The sequence below is a fragment of the Camelus dromedarius genome, chromosome 1, assembly GCF_036321535.1.
Source record: "Camelus dromedarius isolate mCamDro1 chromosome 1, mCamDro1.pat, whole genome shotgun sequence".
NCBI lineage: Eukaryota > Metazoa > Chordata > Mammalia > Artiodactyla > Camelidae > Camelus > Camelus dromedarius.
The window spans coordinates 119,850,540-119,872,631 of record NC_087436.1 but is presented as its reverse complement, the minus strand read 5'-3'; the positions used below and the strand labels follow the sequence as shown (position 1 = coordinate 119,872,631).

Below are 22,092 nucleotides of genomic sequence, written 5' to 3'. Positions count from 1 at the left end.
CCTGACCACATTAAGTCTCACATAATGTTTTTCAGGCTCCGACTCAACACAGTAGAGAGGACTCCTCTTCCCATTGTTGTGTCAATCACACCTTCCAACAGCACTCTGAGGTCAGCAGTAAGGACATACCCTTTAGAGACAGAAGCTTGGAGGCTCAGAGAGGGGAAATGAGCAGCCCAGGGACTCACAGCCATCTCGTGGCTCACTCACACCGCTGCTCATCTCACAACCCTAACAGAGTAAGCTCTCAGTAATACCAGCTGATGAATGAATGGGCGAATGGCTGGACGGACACACAGATAAAGCAATTCTCTCTGCAGCTGCTGGAATCTGCTAAGTGGAGAAATACAAATCCATTGCCATGGGAAACAGGGAGTTAATATTTTCTCCACCAACAGAGCAAACACAATGTGCCAAATGGAGCTGGATGCCAAGTATTTACCACAGACCACAGCCTCCACTGTTGGCATCTTCAGGCCTCATTAGACGCAGACCATAGCAGCCTCCTGCACTTTGGTGGGAGTTGTCTGTTCAGATTAGAGAAAGCTCCTTTTCCCCCACACTGTTTCCTGGGGTTCAAGCAAGTAAGACACCATGGCTGACAGCAGATGTGGCCCTGGACTGTCCCCGGTTGTCCCTGCTGGCTTCCAGTGGCCTCCCCACTCCAAATTACCGCCTGACTAGGGAGTGGGGATTTAACCCTTAGCTGGGTGCCCCACGGCCGTGTCCTCTGCCTGGTATCCTGGCAACACCTCTGGGAAGTAGGCGCCATTACCCCCATTTTACAGATGGACAAATGGAGGCACAGAGGAGTTAGGGGTTCCTACGTTCCCCAGCAGGATCTGCTCTTAAGTGTCGTCCATGGGCCATCGCCTAATCTTTAGTTCTAGAAGGACAGGACCACAATCACCCCATTTTCCTATGAGAAAACTATTGACTCACGAAGGTCACATGGCAGAACCGTGCTTCTGACTCGGAGCCTGCCGCGAACACCCTCACCGTGCAGCCACTGGGAGAGATGCCCTCACCAGGCCGAGCTCTGCGTGCTGACCACTTCCACGTAGGATTTTTCTTCCTCTCTACAACCCCAGCAAAGTGGGCTGGTCTACATGGACCATTCAACTGTCCCAGGGCTGACCAGGGACAACGTAGGTGGCAGTTGTGGGAGGTGGGGTGTGGTGCCAGCCGTGGGGGTCTGCCAGGTGAGCAGAGCAGGAGACCAGCAGGGCCAGGAGCTGCCTTTGGGAACCAGCACAAGGTGGGAGGGGACAGTGGTGCCTGCAGGATCTGAGATGTGAAGGGACAGGGAGAGGCTGAGACTCCTGAAGAGAAGAGGCCAGGCTGGGGTCCAGTGGGGGTAGGGTTGTTGGGCCCCTCCTGGTGTGGGGTGGACCAAGCTGGCTTCACAGGCACACAGGCTAGATATGGGCTGTCTCCTGGGGCTGATGAGACAGTTCACTGCAGTCAGGCTGTAGGTCACCTGTGTTGGCCCCTGGGGAGCACACGGTCACTTCCACCTGTGTCTGCACCTCTTCTGTGACCACCTCCATCCCCATCTCCAGTCTGTGCCAGCATCTCCCCTGTACCTCCGTCTACACCGTCTCCGTCTGTTTCTGTATCAGTAGCTGTATCTGCATCTCAATTTCCAGCTCCAGCTCTGTCTCCAGCTCCAGGACCATCTGTATTTCCACCATCAGCTCCATCTCCTCTCCTGTATCTGTACGCACTAGATTCAAGTCAGCGTCATTACCACCTTCGTATTTCTAGAAGATGATGACACTGTACCAAGGCTCTGTTGCTTTATTTCTAAGCAGGTGGTTTCACCACTTTCAATCAGCCAGGAATCCCAAGGCCATGAACGTGGGGGACATACATCTGGATTTTTTTCTCTTTTGAGGTTGGATTTCCCTGCTCTACCAAGTAACAGTTTTCCTATTTGGGGCTTCTCAAAAGATGACTAAGATAATATATAAAAGTTTATGTAAAGCATATATTTTTTAAAAATATATTATTAGTTTTTGAATTCCCCAGCCCCTCAGGTGAGTTTGGGCTCCCACGCAGAGACAGGCCTGTGATCTAAGTGCCAGGATGTTATTACTGGCAGCCTCTCTGCTCGGCTGTTTAATTTTAAAACATGAAATTGGGTGGACCTTGTCCAATAAATGCACTGAGACATAAAGGAGTAGCCAGATATTTTTTTCAAAAAAGCGAAATGGCATTTAAATAGGCTGCCCATCCCATGGGTCACTGACATCCTAATGGTTTTATAGGATTCTTTTCTCCCTCAATTGCTGAGGCTGAAGAAATAAACCTGTGTCTGTATCTCTCCCTGTACCTTGAAGTAAACTGGGTCAGTGGGCGGCCTCAGGGCGAAGGGCCAGCCTCTCCTCATGCACAGTGAGCTTGAGCACGAGGGTCAACTGGGCAACCTGGCTTTAAATTCCAGCTTTACCCCTTCCGGGCAAGTGGCCTTGGGCAAGTCCCTTCCTTTCTCTGCACCCCACGTGTGCTCCCTGTCCTCAGGGTGTTATGGGCCAGAAGGGAGACAGACCTGTAAGTGGGAGTCACAGGGAGGGATGCGGTGACAGCAGGGAAGGTGCCAGGGGTGGGCCCACAGGTAAAACAACTGGGTTCATGCAGCCCCTTCTTATAAACAGGAGGAACCATTCTGATCAGACCCCTGACCGTCCCATTTTCACATTTTGATGGCGTTCATTTGCATTCACATACACTGTCCCTTTGAGAACAGAGACTGCTGCTCGGCTCAGGGTTCAGAATTGGTGACCAGCCTTGTGGGGACCAGTATGGCCACAGGATTCTCTTCCCCCACAAGGAGAAGTCGTCCTCAGACGCAAAAGCTAGGGATGGTTTGTGAGCCCTGTGAGGCCTTGTTCCGACCTCCCCTCTCCCTGTTCCCCCGGAGGCCCCTCTGCTTCTACCCTCACAACACACATTCCTTGTTTTGGCGGACACAGGGGCCTCAAGAGCCAGAGACAGGCTAGAGGCCATCCCCTCACTTTCGAGGATGCAGCTGGTAAAATGGGACAATGACAATCCCAGCCGCTCTGGGCTGCCGCACAATGGACGGAGCGGAGCGTCCACCACCTCGGGTCCACAGACAGGGAGCTTGATTTCAGGTTCGTCAGACACCCACGCTCGCTGCCGGAGCCCACGCTCCTTCCAAGGAGATCGGGGTGACTGTTCTTCCAACGTAATTACAGTGGAAATGAAGAAAATCACTAACCCTACCGGCAGGTGCGCAATTAATTTGAGGAACTTAATTGTGTCTTCGCGGGGGAGGATCTCCCTGGTCGAGACGTACTTTTAAAAGAGAGAAAGCGGAAGGAGGGGAAATACATCTCCAGATTCCTTCTGTCTCAAGGCACAGACACAGTAAGACAACACAAAGGTCCCCTTTGTCGGTGGGGACACTGGGGTGCAGAGAAGTCTGCTGCCTTGCCCTGGGCCCAGTTTGGGCATATTTGGCGCGGAGGAAAGCACTCCAGCCGCAGGGCCCCACGAGGCTCACCGCCAGTCCTGACCGCCCGCGCCAGCCCGGCGCCCTCGCCCGAAAGCCAGGTGGTCAGACCGCACGCGCGCCCCACGACCTGGGCGCTCACGGCTTCACGTCCACCAGCAAACAGAGCGACCAACTCTGAGGGAAGCAGGCGGCCACGAACGACAGATAACATCGTCACAGATGTGTCGCTGCTTTTATTTTCCCTCCAAGAAAGAGAAAGATATAAAGGTGAAGGCTACCTGCACCTGGGAACCAAGACCAAGAACGGAAGAAAGGCTCCAGCCGGAGCGCTGGGGGCCGCGTGGGCTGGCGGCGGTCAGGGCGGAGGGCTGGGCCCCGCCGGGAGAAACGGAGGCCCAGGCCCGCGGCGGCGGCTGCTGCTGGGGGGAGGGCTCGCCCAGCGGCACAAATCTCAGGGCCCTGGAGAGACACGTGGGTGCCTCTCCCAGGGTTCAGGTGAGATGAGGGTCCGGGGCGAACTAACGCGTGCACGTTGACGCAGCTGCAGGGGCTCTGAGGGGCGGGCGGGCCGCGGGCCGGGTCTGCAGGCGTTTATGCAGGAGTTTCCACGGGAGACCACGGGCCCCGGCTCGTGGCCGGAATTGGGTCTGATGAACCCGAGGTTTAGTTCTAGGTCTTGTTCCGCACAGGCTGCCACAGGGCTGGCTTGAGCATTGAGGCTGGAGCCACTGCAGCCCGAAACTGACACCCGGTGGGACATGGGGGACACAGCCCTCCTGCCCCTGCCCTCCGGCCGCCAGGGTCCTCCCTGAGTCACTGAGACGTGCCCAGGACCCCGACTAAGCCTGTGGTCTTTCCCCAGGAGGCCTCCCGGGCCTTCCGTGTGAGGTCAGTTCCTCTCCATCACGTCACCAGTTGTCCTCAGGTCTGAGGCCGGGACCCCAGCAACAGATGAGGACTCCAGCGTGGGAAGGTCCTCTGGGAGGTGATCCCAGGAGGTGCCTGTAGAGGAACAGGGAGGTGGGACGGGAAAGGGTGTGTCAGTAAGAATCACGAGGAGAGCTCAGGGCCGCCGGTCCCCTGCAAGATGGTGTGGAGCAGGCTGGGAGTGGGGAGGCCGGGGCAGGGACGCCTCCTCTTGCCCTCCTGGTTGGAGGCTCCTCCAGGTGTTACCTCCCAGCCTGCAGGTACTTCCTGCTGCCCGACAAGCAGCCTGAACAGAGAGAGCCCTCGGGAGGGGCCTGAGTTATTAATGAACAACTGAATAACGTGGCCTGCAAACCAGGGTTACCGGGGGGCGGCGATGGCCGGCTCGCCACCCACCCCAGGCTGCCTCCTGCTGAGAATACACCAGGCCCCCACACTCCCCCGTCCTTGTCCGCCTGCTGCCCAGCCAGGCGGGAACCATAGAAAATTGTTTCAAAACTGCCCCTCCTCCCAGGTGCATTTGTCTGCCTTTTCCACAAAGTTCCCGGCAGCCCTCTGGCTTCTACATTCCATGACAGTGAATTTTCTGGGAGAGATTGCACAGATCTCCTCTGCCTTCGAAGGTCTGCTTTACACTACTCCACTTCTATGAAAGATCCGCCTTAGTACCCATTTCCGGGAACCAAAAGAAATCCGAAGAGGATCTTTGTTTTTACAGAAAAAGAGGTGAAAAGTGAAAATGCCATTCGATGTGCATCTTGCAGAGCTGCCAGAGGCGGCACGCCCAGGGCAGTGAGAGCTGCACCCCAGCACCATCCCCAGAAACCACACTCAGCGTCTCAGCATCCAGGCCCTCGTCGCTGCCAGAGCTGAGAACCAGGTCTGTCAGCCTCTGTGCTTCGTCCCGAGGTGTTTTGTGCAGGATGTGTCCTAAGGTAATTGCTACTTTGCTTTATGCCATTTTGGCTCACGGAAGGGTTTGTAGGCACGCTCCCCCTTGGGATAGCACGGAAACCTATATGGGGTCTGGATCCGCCTCTCCCACTAGGCCGTGACCTAGGGCAAGTCACTGCCCCCGTGAGCCTCAGCTTACCCCTCTGTGCAGTGGGATCGTGGAGGCACCTGTCCCCTTGGGTCGGGTGGGGATGAAATATGTCACTTCCTGAGCGCAGGGCCTGGCACGGAGCAAGCCCTCACTGCGGCAGGAACCATGACTGTGGGTTAATGGAGAAATCCGACCTTGGATTCTTTGGAGGTGTGGTGTGACCTTTGTAACCCTTGGCAGGGACCCAGCCAGGCAACGAGCTCACCGGGGTCAGGCTCTTGCCTGAGGAGCTGGGGTGCTCCTGACGTGAAGTGTAGCAGGACGGCCTTGTCCTCCGCTCGGTGTGCCAGGGGTCAGCAGGGTTGGGGGCCCCCCTAGTTTATGAAGCGCTGGGCAAGTCCCAGGCCTCCCAGAGCCTCCGTCTCCTCATCTGACAATAGCAGCAACCCCACAGGGCTGTGGGGAGGGCCGAACAAGACCCTCCTCTGAGACGCCCACCTGTCCTCACAACACCATCCTTTCTCTCCATCCCTAAAGGACCAAACAGCTGGACCAAAGGAAGGAGGCCCATCAGAGCATGGCAAGGTAGGATGTGGCTTCCTCACGCCCAAGGCCTTAGCCACAGAAACCAGCCGTGGGAAGCTGCTGTCTCTCTCTACCACTCTGACCCTCAGTGTCCTCTTCTACAGAACACCAAGTCATTCACAGCAGTGCTACTTAGAGTAAACTGGGTCACGTGTACAACAATAAGAGCCCCCACTCAGGTTTTATTCTGTCCCGCTACTCTGTGCAGGTACCACTAACCCGTTGCACAGGCGCTGGTACCCAGGTGCACAGCCCGGCACTGCTGGAGAGGCAGCGCGGGCCTCTCTGCTCTATAAAGCCCAGCTGTGTCCGCAGCTGCAGGATGTCCGCAGCCCCTCGGCCCCTTCCCTGGTCAGCAGGTCCCTCCCTGGGCCAAGTTCCTCTGCCTGGCTCCCCGGGAAGGCCCCCCTTCCAGCCCAGGCCCTTCCCACCCACGCCTACTTCCTTTCTGTGGCTTTGGCCTTTTCAAATGTGGCCCATGAATAATGAATCCCTGTTATAAATTTAGAAAATGGCCTTTCTCCCTGCAGCTTGGCCTTTCTCTTTATTTTTATCATGCTGGTTTGCAAGAAAACTACTGATTTCTTGAAAACACATTTTTCCCTCAACTGATTTCCTGACAACCAAAATTAAGTTGCTAATTTCACAGCATCTGTGCGGAGCCCCACTGGTTGCTGCCCCGTGTTGGGGGTTAGGAAAGGGGTGAGGGGCCCCAGGAGCTTTCCAGAAAGTTCTAATTCCTGGGGGCTGGAGGCGGGGCAGGGTGGGGTGCTGTGGTGGGAAGGGCCCCGGCCTTGGAGTCAGACATGGGGGGAGCCCTCCCTGGGCATCCCGGGCAAGTGATTCACTTCTCTGGGCTTTTGGTCCCTTATCTGAGCAACACAGAGGCGAGGACGTTCTTTGCAGGCGTCCTGAGGGAGTTTTGTGACATAAGGACACGGAGATGGGTGGTGGTGCCAGCACAAAGGGGGCCCCACTGCTTCTGTCTCCTCCCTCTCCGCCTTCATACTTTGGACTTCATAAGGCACTTGAGGAACCTTCCGGAACACTCTCTAGAAAGTTTGAACTCCCTCCCCCGTCCACTCTCCCCGGCGGGATTTTGGAGTTGACCTGTGCCTCCAGGGTCCCTCTGGGTCTGGGTATGCTCCCTTTGCGCCAGGCCTCACCCCTTCCCTTCCTGACCCTTCACTCCGCCAGGCCTGGGCAGGGGCCAAAGTCACAGGAAACGGGCGTCAGTGGGGGATAACCGAAGGGGATGCCCAGAAAGTCACAAAGCCCTGAGCTACAGAGGGCACCAGCCCAGCCCTCTTCACTGGCCTGTCCTCCCCTCTCCTTCCCCAACCCCCATCCTCACCCTCTTTCAAGGTCAGCGCCAGAAGCCTTTTCCTGGTGACTTCCCTCATTAATTTAGGCCCTGTCCTCCTCTTGTCCTGGCAGAGTGACTACCCCCACACTCTACAACATCAGGCTTTCCTTGTCAGCTCCCCCACCCCCGCCTCCAGCCCACCAACTGACACACACTCAGGCTCCAAGAGTCTCGAGAACTAGGCCCCACCTCAGGCAGCCCACCAGCCCCGCCCGAGTCCTACAGGAGAGCTTATGCCCAGGGCTCAGCACAGCTCCTGGCAGCATGAGCACTGGGTGAGCAAACGAATAAACGGGCTAATGAGTAAATGAATCTGAACAGATGCAACTGCCATCCGTGAAGACCTGCCTGGCTGGAGCCTCTGTGCCACGCCGTGCTCAAGGCTGCAGGCTCAGACCATGATCCCACCTCTAACCAGCTATGTAGTCTTCACAAGTCACTCAGCCCCTCTGTAAAGGGGAGAGAATACAGCACAATAAAAGAACCCATTTCAAAGGGCTTCACGGTGAGTGTTAAATCATTCACGTGAGTGAATTAACACAGGGTGAGAGCTCAATAAATGGAGATTGCTATGATGGTGATAATGGTGATGATGGTGGTGGTGGTGATGGTGGTGGTGATGGTGGTGGTGATGGTGGTGATGGTGATGATGGTGGTGGTGATGATAATGATGGTGATGATGGTGGTGGTGATGGTGGTGGTGATGGTGGTGGTGGTGATAATGATGGTGGTGGTGGTGGTGATGGTGGTGGTGGTGATGGTGATGATGATCGTGGTGGTGGTGGTGATGGTGGCGATGGTGGTGATGGTGATATAGTGAGGATGGTGGTGGTGGTGATGGTGGTGGTGGTGGTGATGGTGGTGATGATGGTGGTAGTGATGATGGTGATATCATAGTGAGGATGATGAGGATGGTGCTGATGGTGCAGACAGTGCTGGCAGGACGTGCTGGGGGAAGGTAAAGGGAGCCACCGCTACTCTGGACCTTTATGTGTCAGCTGCTGTGCCAGCTGTTTTACCATCAAATATCAAAGTTCTGAACGTAGTGATGCCTCAGTTCACTGGGTGACCCCAGTAAAGGCTGGGGAAGGGCACCAGGCTCTCTGGACGTCTCAGTTTCTTTCCTGGGTACATGGGGCAACGTCCCTTGGTCTGGAATTCCTTCACAGGGTTGTCATGCAGCTCAGATAAAGAAGCTGAGAGTCGAGTGCAAAGGTTTCCAGACTGCAGAGACCAGAGGCTGCTCTCCTCCCTCCTGAGCCTCAGTTTCCCCATTTGCACAAGGAGGTGGCTGATGTTCATGGTCCCCCAGACCCTCCCAGCTGTGAGATGCTGGGAGCCAAGGGCCCACGGGGCAACTATTTATTTCTGAGATCAACAGGTTGGGTGGGTGGGGTGTGGAAGAGGGAATCTCCATGGGCGTGGCCTGTGCTGGGAATAGCATTTGACCTCTCAATAGCTGCTGTTCCCATTTACTGGATAAGGAAACTGAGGCTCAGAGAAACGGGGAGAGCTGCCAAAGAACATGCAGCATGCTGGGGGCAGAAATGCACACCCAGGTCCTCCCTGGCTCATGTGGATTAAGCAGGACATTGAAAAGCAACCCCGGACACTGTCCTGCAGGGCCCAGCACTGGCCACCCACAGCTTTGGTGCCTGCGTGTCCTCCTGACTTCCACAGAGTGTGTTCCTCATTTTCTGCATTTTCGACTCCAGCCTGTTGGGTTCACCCTGTGCAATCTTGTGCAGTCCTTGTGAGGGGAGGGCCTTTCCCAAACCACCATGGGCTCCAAGCTCCCTCTGCTCCCAGCACAGCGAGGGCGGCCTCCTCTCTTCCCTGTTTGCTTTGGACCCCGAGTTGCTGCATTTGCTGGCCAACTGCACTCAGGAGTCCTCAAAGGAAGCGGAAGGCCTCCCTGCATCATTAACAGCCCGGTCTGAGCATGCAGCCTGGGGGCCTGGGACCAGCACCAGGCTTGAGCCAGACCACAATTTGAATTGCAGTCCTGCCAGCTGTGTGACATGGGGCAGATCGCCCACCCTCTCTGAGCCTCAAGTTCCCCACTGCCCAATGGGCTCCATCACAGCCTCATGAGATTGTGTCGAGGAAGGGAGGAGACACAACCCAGGGCTTGTGGTTCTCAGCAAACGAGAGTGCCCTTCCCCGACTCCTCAATGGGCCACCACTAGGGTTAAAACATGATCAGATTCGGACAGCGCTTGCCACAGACTAGGGGCTCAGGGAAAGGCACTGCCCACAGGGTCCACGGTCCTGAAGCTGGTGTTTCCCTTGTCAACACCAGAAGTGGGAGGTCCCTTGCAAGGTGGGTGCACCACTGCGGTCACAAGGGCCCCCACTTTCTAGTCCATGGGATGGGGAACCCACACAAACCACCCCTCCTGTGAGAAAGGCAAGGCCAGCCTGATCATTCCTGTTTCACAGATGAAGATCCTGAGGTTCCAAGAGGGTCAGTGATGTGCCCAGGCCCCCAGCTGGTCAGGGCTGGAGCAAGGCTGGGGTTTGGGTCTGGGGAAGGCCGGACACCATCCAGGGTCAGTGGGCACATCCCAGTGGTGGTTGGAGCCGGGGAGGGCAGCAGGAGGGAGGAAAGGGTGGCCGAAGGGCATAGCCTCAGAGAAAGCTGGAGGAGGCCTCAGCCTGACAGAAACCTGGCCTGGCCTCCCCCAAGGAGCAGGTGACAGGGGGAGACACCAGCTAGGAAGTCACTCCCCCTAGAACTCTGCTGACTACCAGCCCATCCCTAACTTGGGGGGAGATTAGCTTTAGAAGACACAAGTACAGGGCAGCATGTTTGCATGTGAACGGGTAAGAGGTAACATCCACAGAGCCCTAACCATGCTCTGGGCATCACCCAGTGGGCACTCAACCCTCTCTATGAACAAGACATGACAAGGCCCCATTTTACAGATGTCAAAACTGAGTCTCAGAGAAGCACGGGGATATACGGGGTCAGTCTGAGCTCAGCCTTGTCTCACTCTCTAAGTCCCTGCTTTCTGCTGCATCTTCCTTTAGTCCAAGTGGACCCCAGGGTGCTCTGGGGTCTGAATTGACGCAGATCCAAGCAGAAACAGTCCCGAAAGGTTCCACCACACCCAGCATCTCATCTGGACGGGCGAGGTCATGGCACCAAGGCTGGAGGTACAGTCCCAGAGCCAACGCACAGTCTCCAAGCCCACTGCCCCTGGCCTGTGGGGCCCTGAGCCAGCTGGGCCTCCCCGGCCTCCCTAACGTACCCCATCAACAGGGATAACAGTGCCAGCACTGCCTCAAATGACAGCTGTGAGGCACAGAGCAGCTACTGAGCCCAAAGAGCTCAGAGGAGCATGTGGTGCAAGGACTTAACAAATGCTTAATGAACGCCAGCAGCTACTGCCAAAGGAAGGTTCCTTTTGCAGATGCAAACACAGAAGCTCTGAGAGGTTAAGTCACGTGCCCAAGGTCACACAGCTGGTATCAGGAAGAGTCAAACACAGATAGATCTGAATCACAGCAGTCCCTCTACATTTATTCAGTCAACAAGCATGAGGTGAGCACCTACTGTGTGCCACACTTTGCGCGAGTGCCTGGGTATCCAGGGACACGAACGTGCAAAGTGCAGCTGCTGTGACCGCCTGCAGGGAGGACGTGCTCTCATAGGGACCTGGGGACAGAAGCAGCACGTACGATTCACAGTCAAGGGCAGGAAGCTCAGAGCTGCTGTGGGAGCACAGGTGAGGACGCCCCACCCTAACAGCCTCAGGGGCCATCCAGCACCATGGACAGCCTCCTGGGGGACAGGACATCCACACAGGACTGGAGGGTGAGGACGGGTTACTCAGGCAAGAGGGCATAGGGAACAGCATGAGCTGAGGTCTGGAAAAGAAAGCCAGCATCATGTGCTCAGAGAATGTCAAGTAGGTTCAGAGTGGGAGGAACTTAGAATTGGGGAGGTGGAGACCTTGGGGCGGGATTTGGTTTATATCCACAGGTGGGCAAAGGGAAACCAGTGAAAGGATTCACCGGCAGGAGTGTTAGCAAAGTGGGGACGCGCTGGAGGGGGCAGGATGGGCAGCTGGGATGCTGGTAAGAAAGAGGATAAGCAGCCTGACCCCATTGCACTGGATCCCCCCGGGGGGGCGGGCAGACTGGGTACGAAAGGATGCCAAGCTCCGGGGCTGTGATGCTTATGGGGCTGTCTGTCTTTCTCCCCCGTGTGTGGAGTCCCCGCTCCTGCTTGTGTTCCCCCCGCCTCCTTCAGGGACAGGCGGTCTCTAAGCTGGGGTCTCCTGACTGCAGTGAGCTCTGAGGCTGGTCCCCCGACAGTGGCAGTCCTGAGGCGCCAGCACAGCCCTGAGGACGGATGCTTTACAAGGCCAACCGAGGGGACAGGAGCATTCCTGCCAGCGAGCCCCGTGGCCTCCTCAGAGGGCACCCTTCCCGGAGAAGGGCTGCCTGGGAAGGCCCCGCCCCCTAAACTCCCTGCACTGCCCAGGCTGGGCAGAGGGATGCACTCACGGGCCCCCACTGGCCCTAAGAGGGGTCATTTTCCTTATGCAGAACAGGAAGGAAACGGTCTTTTCCATGACGCTGCGAGAGGGGAGGACAGGGGCTCCCAGGGCCCCCAGACAGGCAGGCAGGACCTAGAGAATAAATAACCAGCAGAGTCCAGCGCCGGGCGGTGGCCCTTCCCCGGCCGAAGCTGTCAGCTCCCAGTCTCAGGTCACATCTGCTCTCTGTCCCACCCCTACTTCTGAGTGTGGCCCTTGGGGCCTCGGCCCCGGGACCCTCCCTCTACCCCACCCCCGGGACCCGGCCTTGCATCACGCCCTCCTGCTGCCCAAGGCTCTTGTAGACCCTGCTTCGAACCTCCAGTGGAAGGCGCGGCAGGCCCGGCACCCCCCGCCCCTTCTCTCCTCCCTGAATCCCTCCACGCCACTCGGGAGCCCCTCCCCAGCAGGACTCTCGAGGGGGACACAACAACTCGCGAATGAAGGTTCTGGACTGGGGTTTGGCAGAGCTCCTGTGTTTTCTGGAACACAGACGCCGTGAACATCAGAGATGGAGCCTGGACCTAAGCCACGTGAGATGATCTTGATTCAGAAATTCTCGCCTCCCTTTATGCGCACAGACAGGGTTTCAAACCTGAAATATGAGGCTTCTAGTTGTCTTATTGGCAGGGAACATGTGGACGATTTAAAATGCCAAATCAACTGCAAGATGTCGGCAAGGCCCGGTGGGGGGTGGTGGCAGCACACCACGTGGATTCTTTACCACAGGAGAAAGGATCCCCAGGAGAGGGACCCTCCAAAGACTTAGCACCACCTGGACAGTGGCGACGTGGCACCTGATGCCCCGGCGAGCGGGAACCTGTTCACCAAGGCACGAGCGATCATGTGGCCACAAATGCTGAGGTCGAGTTAGGGTGCTCAGAAATAGCGGGGTCTGCAGAGGCAAGCTCAGGGAGGCACACCTCTGAATGCATGACTCTCAGCAGCCCAGCCCTGCTCCCTGCCCACCAGGTGGTTGCTGAGCCTGAATTAGGGCCAGACTCCCCCATCACAGGAGTCTCGTGGAAGCTGGTATTAGCACCCGGTCTCCCTGCGGGCTGGTGATCCCCAGACGGCGGAGGGGCAGAGGCCGGCGGAATGCAGCTGGGTCTCTCCAACACCGGAGGGTAATCGAGAATGTTAACAGCTCCCTTTTCATATTTTTCCATACAATTTAGATCACAGCCAACAAGCTGATGCCGCCCAGGTTCTGATGTTGGAGGTGATTCTCAGGGAAGCCCAGACAAGGGGCAGGGACCTCAGGTTCAAGACTGATCTCTGCCTCACCGCACGGGGATCCTGGGCACGTCACAGCGTCTCCAGCCTCCTTCCCTTCCCCCTGTAAGATGGGGTGGCTGTGCCCACAGGTGAAGGTCCTTCTGGTGGTTGAATGTCACTGGGAGCTCGGGAAAGCAGAACTTCGATTTATTACCGAGAGAAGACTCCTGCTGCTTCTGATGTCGGTGGGCTTCTTGGTTCAGGAAGAGACCTGCAGGGGCCCCTCCTGCACACATGTGGAGGGAGAGTCATCCAGCCCCTCCCAGGAGGGGACAGCAGTGGAGCGCCATGCCCTCTGAGCTGACCCTTGGGGAAGTGAGAGACAGTGGTGTGTGGGGACCAGGGAGCATCCTGGACAGAGGGCCTGGGACCTCATCCTCTCCCCTCTGGGATCTGTAGGGCGTTGAATAGGGACCTCCAAAAGACACGTCCGTATCCTAACCCCCAGAACCTGTGAATATGACCTCACCTGGGAAAGAAATTTCTTTGCTGATGTGAGGAAGTTAAGAATCTCAAGACAAGATCATCCTGGATTATCCGAGCAGGGCTTAAATCCAGTGACAAGTGTTCGTGTAGGAGGCAGAAGAGGAGACACACAGACACACAAGGAGGAGGCCACGTGAAGAGACCGGGCGGGGGGTGGGGGATGCAGCCACAAGCCAAGGAGCGCTGGGGGCCCTGAAGCTGAAAGAGGCAAGGATCCTTCGCTAGGGCCTTCAGACGGAGCACAGCCCTCTGACACCTTGATTTCAGACATCTGGTCTCCAGCACCGTGAGAAAAGGAATCTGTTATTTTAAACCCCTGGTTTGTTACAGCAAATGCAGGACACTGACCAAGAATCAGAGTAATCGGGGGGGGGGGGTCTCAGCTGGGCCAGGAGGCGACGGTTCAGCCCCAGGTGCCCCAGCAGCGCAGGCGTGAGGACCCTCAATGGTTCCTTCTTGTGAGGAAAAGGAATCCATCCTGGTGACCCTGCCCAGGGCCAGGGAGTCCAGAGGAGGAGGCTGAGTCCAGCCCATGACCCTCTGTCCCCAGCTTCTCTGGCCCTGCCAACAGCCACCCTGCAGGCTGGTCCAGACTCCGAGGGCAGCATACTGGGGCCCTGCTGGCCGAGGGGCAGCCCACAGGGCTCCTCAGATTGGGCAGGTCTCCTTTTCAACCACTGGAAAGAACATTTGCAAAAAGCCTCAAGAATGCTGGCGGTCCTGCTATAATGAGCACAACTCAATGGAAACATAAAGAGCTGTTTCCTCCCGTGAGTGGGAATCCAAGGCTGTGATGCGGGTGACCTCAGTGGGCTCTGTGGTGCCTGGTACCAGCGTGAGCTATCAGACAGGGGCCAGGATGCTGACTGCAATGCAGGGAGTGACGATGGTGGTGGGGCTGCTGGCTGGGCCCTGGTTGACCTGCTTGGTTTAGGGAACTCCCCTGGGTTGAGCTGCCACCCCCAGTCCCCGCCCTGACCCGCCTGCCTCCCAGCTCTGAGCCTCCCCCTCATTCCCGCCTCTCCGGGTTCCCAGCCTCTCAGCCCTGCCTCTCTTCTCCTTCCTCTGGGTCTAACCTAATCTGGCTTCCCCTGAGCCCAGGGAAGGCTCCCTCTGGATGCTCCTCCCTCCGGCCTCCCTCAGTCTCCCAGCATGTTCCCAAGGAAGCTGCCCTTCCCAGAGGAGCCAGCCCTGAGGCCACCCAACCTCTGCCCCGGTGCCCAGCCTCCACTGTGTCCACACCAGGGCCCTACCAGTAGGTCAAGACTCCCTAACCTGTTTCCCACCTGGTGTTTTCCACTAGGAGGAAAAGTAAAGAGAGTGCTGGGAGCTGTAAGCGAAGAGCTGGAGGAAGCAGCCTCCCCTTGGGGCTCAGGAGGCAGACAGGAGGCTGTGGGGGAGAGGCCGGCCAAGCCAGCCTGCTGGGGATGAAGGGAGCTCAGCTGGGCCGGGCTGGGCCGCCGTGTGATGGAGAAGGCAGAGGGTGGCCTCTGAGCCCTGGGCTGCGTGACCCCGGTGCTCTGCCCGGAGCCTGTCATGCCCAGAGCAGCCACGTCCCCTGTAACTTGGAGTCTGCGGGTAGGGCAGACGGGAATGAAAACAGCGGGTGTGTGGTTTCCTGGCAGGACTCTCAGAACCTGTGCCCACAGGGAAGTCTGGCCTTGGTCCAGAACTCTTCATAACTCGCTCACTCGTTCATTCAATAAATGCCTTTTGCGCGGATGCTCAGGCCCTGTGCGAACCCTCAGCTGGGTCCCCACACTTGCAGAGGGGCTCCCCTTCCTGTAGGAGCAGCAGGCAACACACACACACACACACACACACACACACACACACACACACACACATGAAAGGAAGAGGGGTCTGGCCAGAGGGACAGGGTCGGGTGCCGTGGAGGCGGCTCTTGGGAGGTGACATTTAATCTGTAATGCCCCTTCCAGCTCAGCATCCTCACACTGAAAGACAGCATCACTTTGTTTTTTCCTTTTAAATAAGATCGGAGTGGAGGAGGGGAAAGGAGAGGAAACCCCGCGGGGTGCATGTGCGGAGGACGGAAGTCCTGTTCTTTCCACGCCATCATCAGCACTTTCTGGCCATAGCCTTCGGATCCTCATGGGGCCGCACTCCTTTCTGCTCCACAAACCTTGCTAAAGCAGACTTCCCGGTGACAGCATCCTTCCCACGGCGATGCTACCTTAATCCCTGCCCAGCTGCTCCGTCTCGGCTCCATTAGAAAGAGAATTCATAACATATGAGGAAGATAAACTTGATACTGTGCAGGTCACTTTGGTTCCTGACCTGAGAAATATGGACACGTGTGAGCGGGATGACAGACGCAGCGGCCTTTGGTGGGAAAGACGGAGATGTAATTCTCAGCGCGTCTAAATCAGTCACCTTGGAAAATACACTCAGCTGCGGGGCGGGCTGCGGGCTAGTTCCCGCGAGTAGATGGTGGGGCCTTGAGAGTGGACAGCTCGAAGGTGCTCTCACTGCATGTTGATTTCTACTGAGCTGTGCTTCCTAGGAAACCTCGGCAAAGCAAAGAAAGGCAAAAGCACTTAAGTGCTTGAAAAAATAGGTGGGGAAATAACATCTGTAGAGATGGAACGTCCTGGGGTTTGGAATTCCATAAATGCTACTTTCTAAGTCAGCAGGACTTCAAGTTTTTGGGTTTCAGTTTCCCGAGTTAAGTATGGGGACTCAGTGATAACCCCATCGAGGGGGTGTTGCCAGCCCCTTAAAAGAGAAGATGTACCAAAGGTTGCTAGCCTGGGACCCCGGCACGTAGTAAATGCTCAATAAATGTCAGTGCCCCTTTCTCTTCCCAGCAAGCCCCACCTCTGATAAATGACAGATTTGAGTTAGATTATCTCAAAGTCCCCAAATTCTAAGAATCCATGTGAAAAAAGTTCTACTTAGACTTGACCTCAAAGTTATCTTCCCATTTACCTGAGTTGAAAACATGACCCAAACGTCTTGCCCTTCATTCACTCATGTATTAAAAACGCACACATCCCCACCTCAGGGCTCATCAACGTCACACCTCTGGGTCTTCTCGCAGCGCTGGGAGGCCGGCAGGGCAGCTGAAACAATTCCGAGAGGCCTGGAGGCCCTGAGGCCATATAGCGCACCAGCAGGGGGTCAGGGTGAGCTGCCCCCAGCTTGAGTGCCCCGTGCCTGTGTTTCCCACTGGGATGGCGCAATGTGAGGAGGCTGGTGGCAGAAGACAGACACAAACGTGCAGAGGATTCCCTGTGCGGGGGGCTTTAACAGAAGATCTTATTTCAGTCCCTCGGCCCCCTGGAGAGCGAGGTCTCAGTACCAATCCCTGTGTTTCACAGGTGAGGAAACTGAGGCTCAGCGTTCTTAAGGTCCACGCCTTAAGATGCAAGTGGACGTCCAGGGGGAGAAGCAAGTGATTTTCTTCGGTCCCTTCCTCTCGATTGAGAACTCGTGCCGGGGGCTCCAGCGAGTGAGAACACCCCACGGGCCCCTGCACACCGGGCCGCAGCTGGCTGCGCCAGGCCTGGACACTGGCCCTGGGGGAGTCTGCCATGTTCTCTTTCCTGGGAATTTGGAATTAGGGCTGGAGAAGCTGGCTGAGCGGGTCCGGGAAGGGTTCCACGATCCGGACTCGCGGTCCAAGGCTGCCGTGTTGGACGGGGCGTCGGTCGAGCAGGTAGAGCCCCTGGCCGCAGAGCAGCAGAGGGCTAGTTCCCCAGTGGGCGGCGGGAGGAGCCGCCGATGGCGAGGGAGAGAGAGCGGACAGGGCCGCCCCGGCTTCCAAGCACGCTGTCCCCACTCAGCGACGCTCACCCACAGGGCTGCCTGCCCTTCCTATCACGAATCTCACTGTACGTAAGCCGCCTGGAGTCAGTTTCTGTTTTGCAACCCACAGCGCCCTAACTAGGACATGAGCAGTTGCTCCGCGGTTCAACCTGGGCTCTTCCTGCTCCCAAACGCTGAAGACGTACACACCAGGGGAGAGGGCAGGCGGGAGGGGGGCCCAGACGCACGCCCTGGCTTTGGCCACGGCCTCGGGTGGGCGGCGTGTCTGCCTTCTTTCCCACCCCAGTGCCCGGTGCCCTGTGCGTCCATCTCCCCGGTTACCTGACTTCACACCTGCCAAGTGACCAGTCCAGGTCGTGATAAGCTTGTCGTTATGTGGTCCCTTCCCTGCGCCCCTGTGACCGCCTAGCAAGGCCCCTCAGAGCTTCCTCCTCCCTCAGTCCCAGGGACAGGCCCCAGCAAACCCAGACGAGCCCCCGCACCCTCTCCTGCACTGCCCAGGCTGCAGTGCGACCCGGACCTCAGGGCTTCCCGCCTGCGGCAGAGCTGCCGCCTCCTCCCCAGGCTCCAGATGCCCTTGTCCCCTCATCCCACCATGCAGGGGCTGCCCACCTGACCACAGGTCACTCTCCAGCTTGCAGGTCACTCCCACCACCTCAGCATCAACTCCAACGCCCTCAACTGGAATGCGGGCCTCTTCACCTGCCCCCACCCTGGCTATGAGGCCGCATCTCCTGCAGCCAGCACCACCACCACACCCAAACAGCACACCAAGGACGGGCCCCACGTTTTCTAGCCTCTCTGCCCTTGCATGTTTTGTCTTCTGTGTTCAAAAGTGATACCTTCCAGGTTGGCCTGGAAAACTCCCACACACCCCCCAAAGCCCTTCTCAAATGGCACCTCCTCTTTGCGGCCCTCTCCAAAGCACCCCAGCACACAGCCCGGCCAGCATCTCCTGCTCTTTGCTCTGTTCTACATCTCACTACAAAGCATAGTGAAGGTGCGTACGATTTCGTGGCATGTGTGACTGTCTGCTCACTAGACTCTCAGGGCTGGAGGGCAGAGGGGTAAGCCTCTTGTCCGTGTTGGGATTCCAGAGGTCTAATGAGCCCTGGGATGTCACGGGCTCTCCAAACGAGCTGTTTGAACTCAATTAAATTACTCTGTGGGCACCTGCCCAAGCTGTTAATTTTGAGTTCTGTTACCCCAGGGCTGGCTTTGAATTAGCTGAGGCAGTCACTCCATCAGCCTCCACAATTCCAGGAAAGTATCCAGGGCAGGAAGAGAAGATGACTTCGGTCCAAAGCCCAAGTCCTGGGTCCAGCACGCCTTTCCCAGCAAAGGCTGGAGCCAGGGCAGAGCATCTGGTTTGGGGGTGACCTCCTGCCCACCTCCCCCAGCATCTGCTTCACCCCTGATCATCGTGGCCTAACCATTCTCCCCACTCCTCTGACCCCCAGCCAAGGTAGTATCGAACTCTATTACATGGCAAAGGTGGGTGGTGTCTCCTATCCAACAAAAAGCAAATCAGACTTGGCCCCTGAGAATTTCAGACGATATGTGCCCACCAAGCTGACCAATTTCTGAGACCAACACACAAAGAAAGGGAGCCGACTTGGATTGCCAGGTGGGATGGTAACACCCGCCCGCCATGGTGTGACCAGCCCCGGCCATGGGACTGTGACGCTGTGAACGGGGCGCCCCTCGCCGGCACACACCACCACACACTCTGCAATCCTACTTTGGCAAATTCTCGATGGACGACCTCCAGCAAGGCTTCCTGACAACAGCAGCGTTTGGATCTCATCGAGGAGCAGAAGGCCAGGTGGCCTCAATGCCTGCCCCTCGCCTCCAGGCCTGGGGCTTGGCACAGTCTTGCTCAATAACAGCTGAATGTCAGGAAGAAACTGGGCTTCTGGCGGAGGCGCCAGCACTGGGAGACAGTGCCCGTGGAACCAAGCATCTCGGCTTCCCCCATGGGCTCATGTGCGGGTCCTAACCAGGCGGGCCCGGTGACAGTAAGAGACTGCCCTCACGAGAATGCTGCCCCCTGACTCTGCATCTCCCAATCTCACCAGATCCTTCTTGTGCGGTGTGAGAAGAGTCAGTCACTGCATGGTTTGCACACTGTGGGACCACCGTCCAAGCCAGAAGCGAGCTGAGTGTGTGCGTGCGTGTGTGTGTATGAGTGTGTGAGAGAGAGTGTGTGTGCGTTCAGGACCCTTTGTGAACAGATTTCATCTTAGTTTCCAGCCTCATCTCACCAGGATCCCTAAATTATGACCCCTAGGCTTCTGCCTACCAACTTGCTAGAAGGTTCCAGGGAATCCTGCCTCTGAACTTCTGTACCTGCTACTGCCCCTTCCTGGAGCTGTCACTCTCCAGCCCTACTTGACCCCCATCTTCGGAGCCATCCGAGGCCCTTCCCCACAGGTACCTCCTGACCATCCATCCCCTGATGGACATCACCCTTCTGGTATCTGAGTCACCCACTGGCCTCTGGACTCCTTGGGGACACATACCTTGCACCTCAGTACACCCAGCATGTAGCAGACCCTCCACCCAACCCGTCACGTTCAGTTCAGTAAACACACATCTGTTGATGTTGTATTGACAGGCTATTTGTTCTGGCAACAGTTTTTCATGTTTACTCATTAGATTTGCACTCCTAACATCATTCCTTCCTTAGATGCTTTAATATAAAACAATAAGCAATCAGTGCCCAGAACAAAGGCCGGCTGCCCTGGCGAGCCTGACGGTGCTAGTCTAACAAAGCCGCACCCGCCAGCGGCTCAGACCATCGCTGGCAAAGGAATCGATGAAACGGAGTATCAAACTGACAATTACGTCTCAGGGATTAAGATTTTTTTCCCCATTAACACTTAGGCCCCAGTCAACTCGTGCTTTCCTCCACAATCTGAGTTGATGAAATTTTGTTCGGTTACTCCTGTCCCACCTCCCGTCGGATCAGTTCCAGAGCATGGGAGCCTTCCAGAGGGATGCTAATGACACAGGTGACGAGGCCCCACCCGCCCCGGTGCAGGGAGCCCTTTCCTGCTGCAGTCGGCGGGAGGTGTGGCTGGGCCCGATCGCCGCCTCTCCACACGGGCCCCGGCTTATGAGTCTGTGCTCCCAGGCCCTTCTGAGAAGAGCACATACACGGAAGAAATGTGGGGAGGGGGTGAGGGTTGGGGGGCTCTCTGTCCACCCCCTGCCCCTTCACAGGCCCCTCCTGAAGGGCAGCGACCAAGCACTTGGGTTTGGCACCAACGTGCAACGTCCTTCATTACCTGACTCCACCCTTGTCATCTGTCCCCCAGTGCCTGCCCCCTGACCCCGCTGTGGATCCCCTCATCCCCCTGATGTGGGAAGCCCACCTAGTTCGGCCCCCCTTTCCTCCACCCTTTCCCACCCAGCAAGTCCCACTTGGCCACTGCTTCTCCCAACGCCTCCCCTGAACCTTCCCCAACCAGAAGGTGGGGGAGGCCTCTCTGTGCAGCCAGCCCCTGGCCCTTCCTCGGTCCCAGCACATCCCTGGGCCTGTCTGTCCACTGTAGGCTGATGAGTCTCTGGGACCCCTACCTCGAGACGCCCTCCCAGGAAGCACTGGCACAAAGCAGGCCACAGGAATGTGCCCCGGGATACCTGCTGGTGTCACAGCAACCCAGGAGGGGGACACTCATCCTTGCTCTGTAGACGAGGAGGTGTAATCTCAGAGATGCCAGGATCCGGGGTCTAGTGAACAGGGAAGTCAAGCTGGACGCCCTCGCCTTCCTCTAGACCTCAGGTCCCTACTCCTTAAGCCTCCAGTCCTGTAAGAGTGAGGGGTGGGGCCAAGACTGCTTGGACTTTAACCTGCAAGCCTGGGTAAAGGCCTCCCGTTGGGGGTCATTCTGCCTGGGCACGTGGACTGTTGCATTTCACAAATGTCACCTGCAAAACAACACGTGTTTCCAGACCCAGAGGAAGGAGCCTTGTTGCAAACCTGGGCCAGTGGCATCAAGGACCCAGTTCATCCTCACGTGCCTGCCCCTGGAAACGGCCTTCTCCCAGGACCCACTCAGACCTCCCATAGCTGCCCGGTCAGCCACTGTGTCACAGTGGGGTGGGGGACCCAGTGAGCTTCTCCTGGGGGCACAGCTGCCCCCTCCCCAGAACGAAGGTGACAGTGATGTGGCCCAGATGCCTAGGACAGTCCTATCATTTACAAGGGCCACTTAGAACAAATTAGGGCCCGGGCTGCAGCCATGGGTCTGAAGGCTTCTCTTATACTTCAGGAATGAGGGGGTTAATTGAAAAGATAATCACGGGGGAGCACAGAGGCTCTGTCCTGGAGAAGCGAGAAGGCACGGAACTGCTCCCTGGAATCTGCAGGGCGCTTCGTGAGATCTGAGATGGGTCAGGAGGCGCAGGTGCGAGAGTGGAGGAGGGAGGGACGGGGCCGCCGGGGAAGGCTGCTGGATGGGACACAGGGCAGAGATGCACACAGGACCAGAGCCACAGAAACACGTCCCCAGGCCTCCAGCCTCCGCCTCAGCCATTCCTTCGGCCTAGAACTCTCTCCCCTTCAACCCTTCCAGGCTGGTCT

General features: G+C 57.1%; 1 protein-coding gene and 1 long non-coding RNA gene across 4 annotated transcripts in view; one reads left to right on the top strand and one right to left on the bottom strand.

Annotated features, from left to right (window-relative positions):
* Positions 1–22,092, bottom strand: part of SORCS2 (sortilin related VPS10 domain containing receptor 2) — a 444,959-nt gene that overhangs the window by 195,088 nt on the left and 227,779 nt on the right. The gene's annotated exons all lie outside the window — the stretch shown is intronic.
* On the top strand, positions 4,951–7,883 carry LOC116148469 (uncharacterized). The gene is made up of 3 exons (XR_010382549.1): positions 4,951–5,343; positions 5,991–6,038; positions 7,726–7,883. It is a non-coding gene; the product is annotated as an uncharacterized LOC116148469 (long non-coding RNA).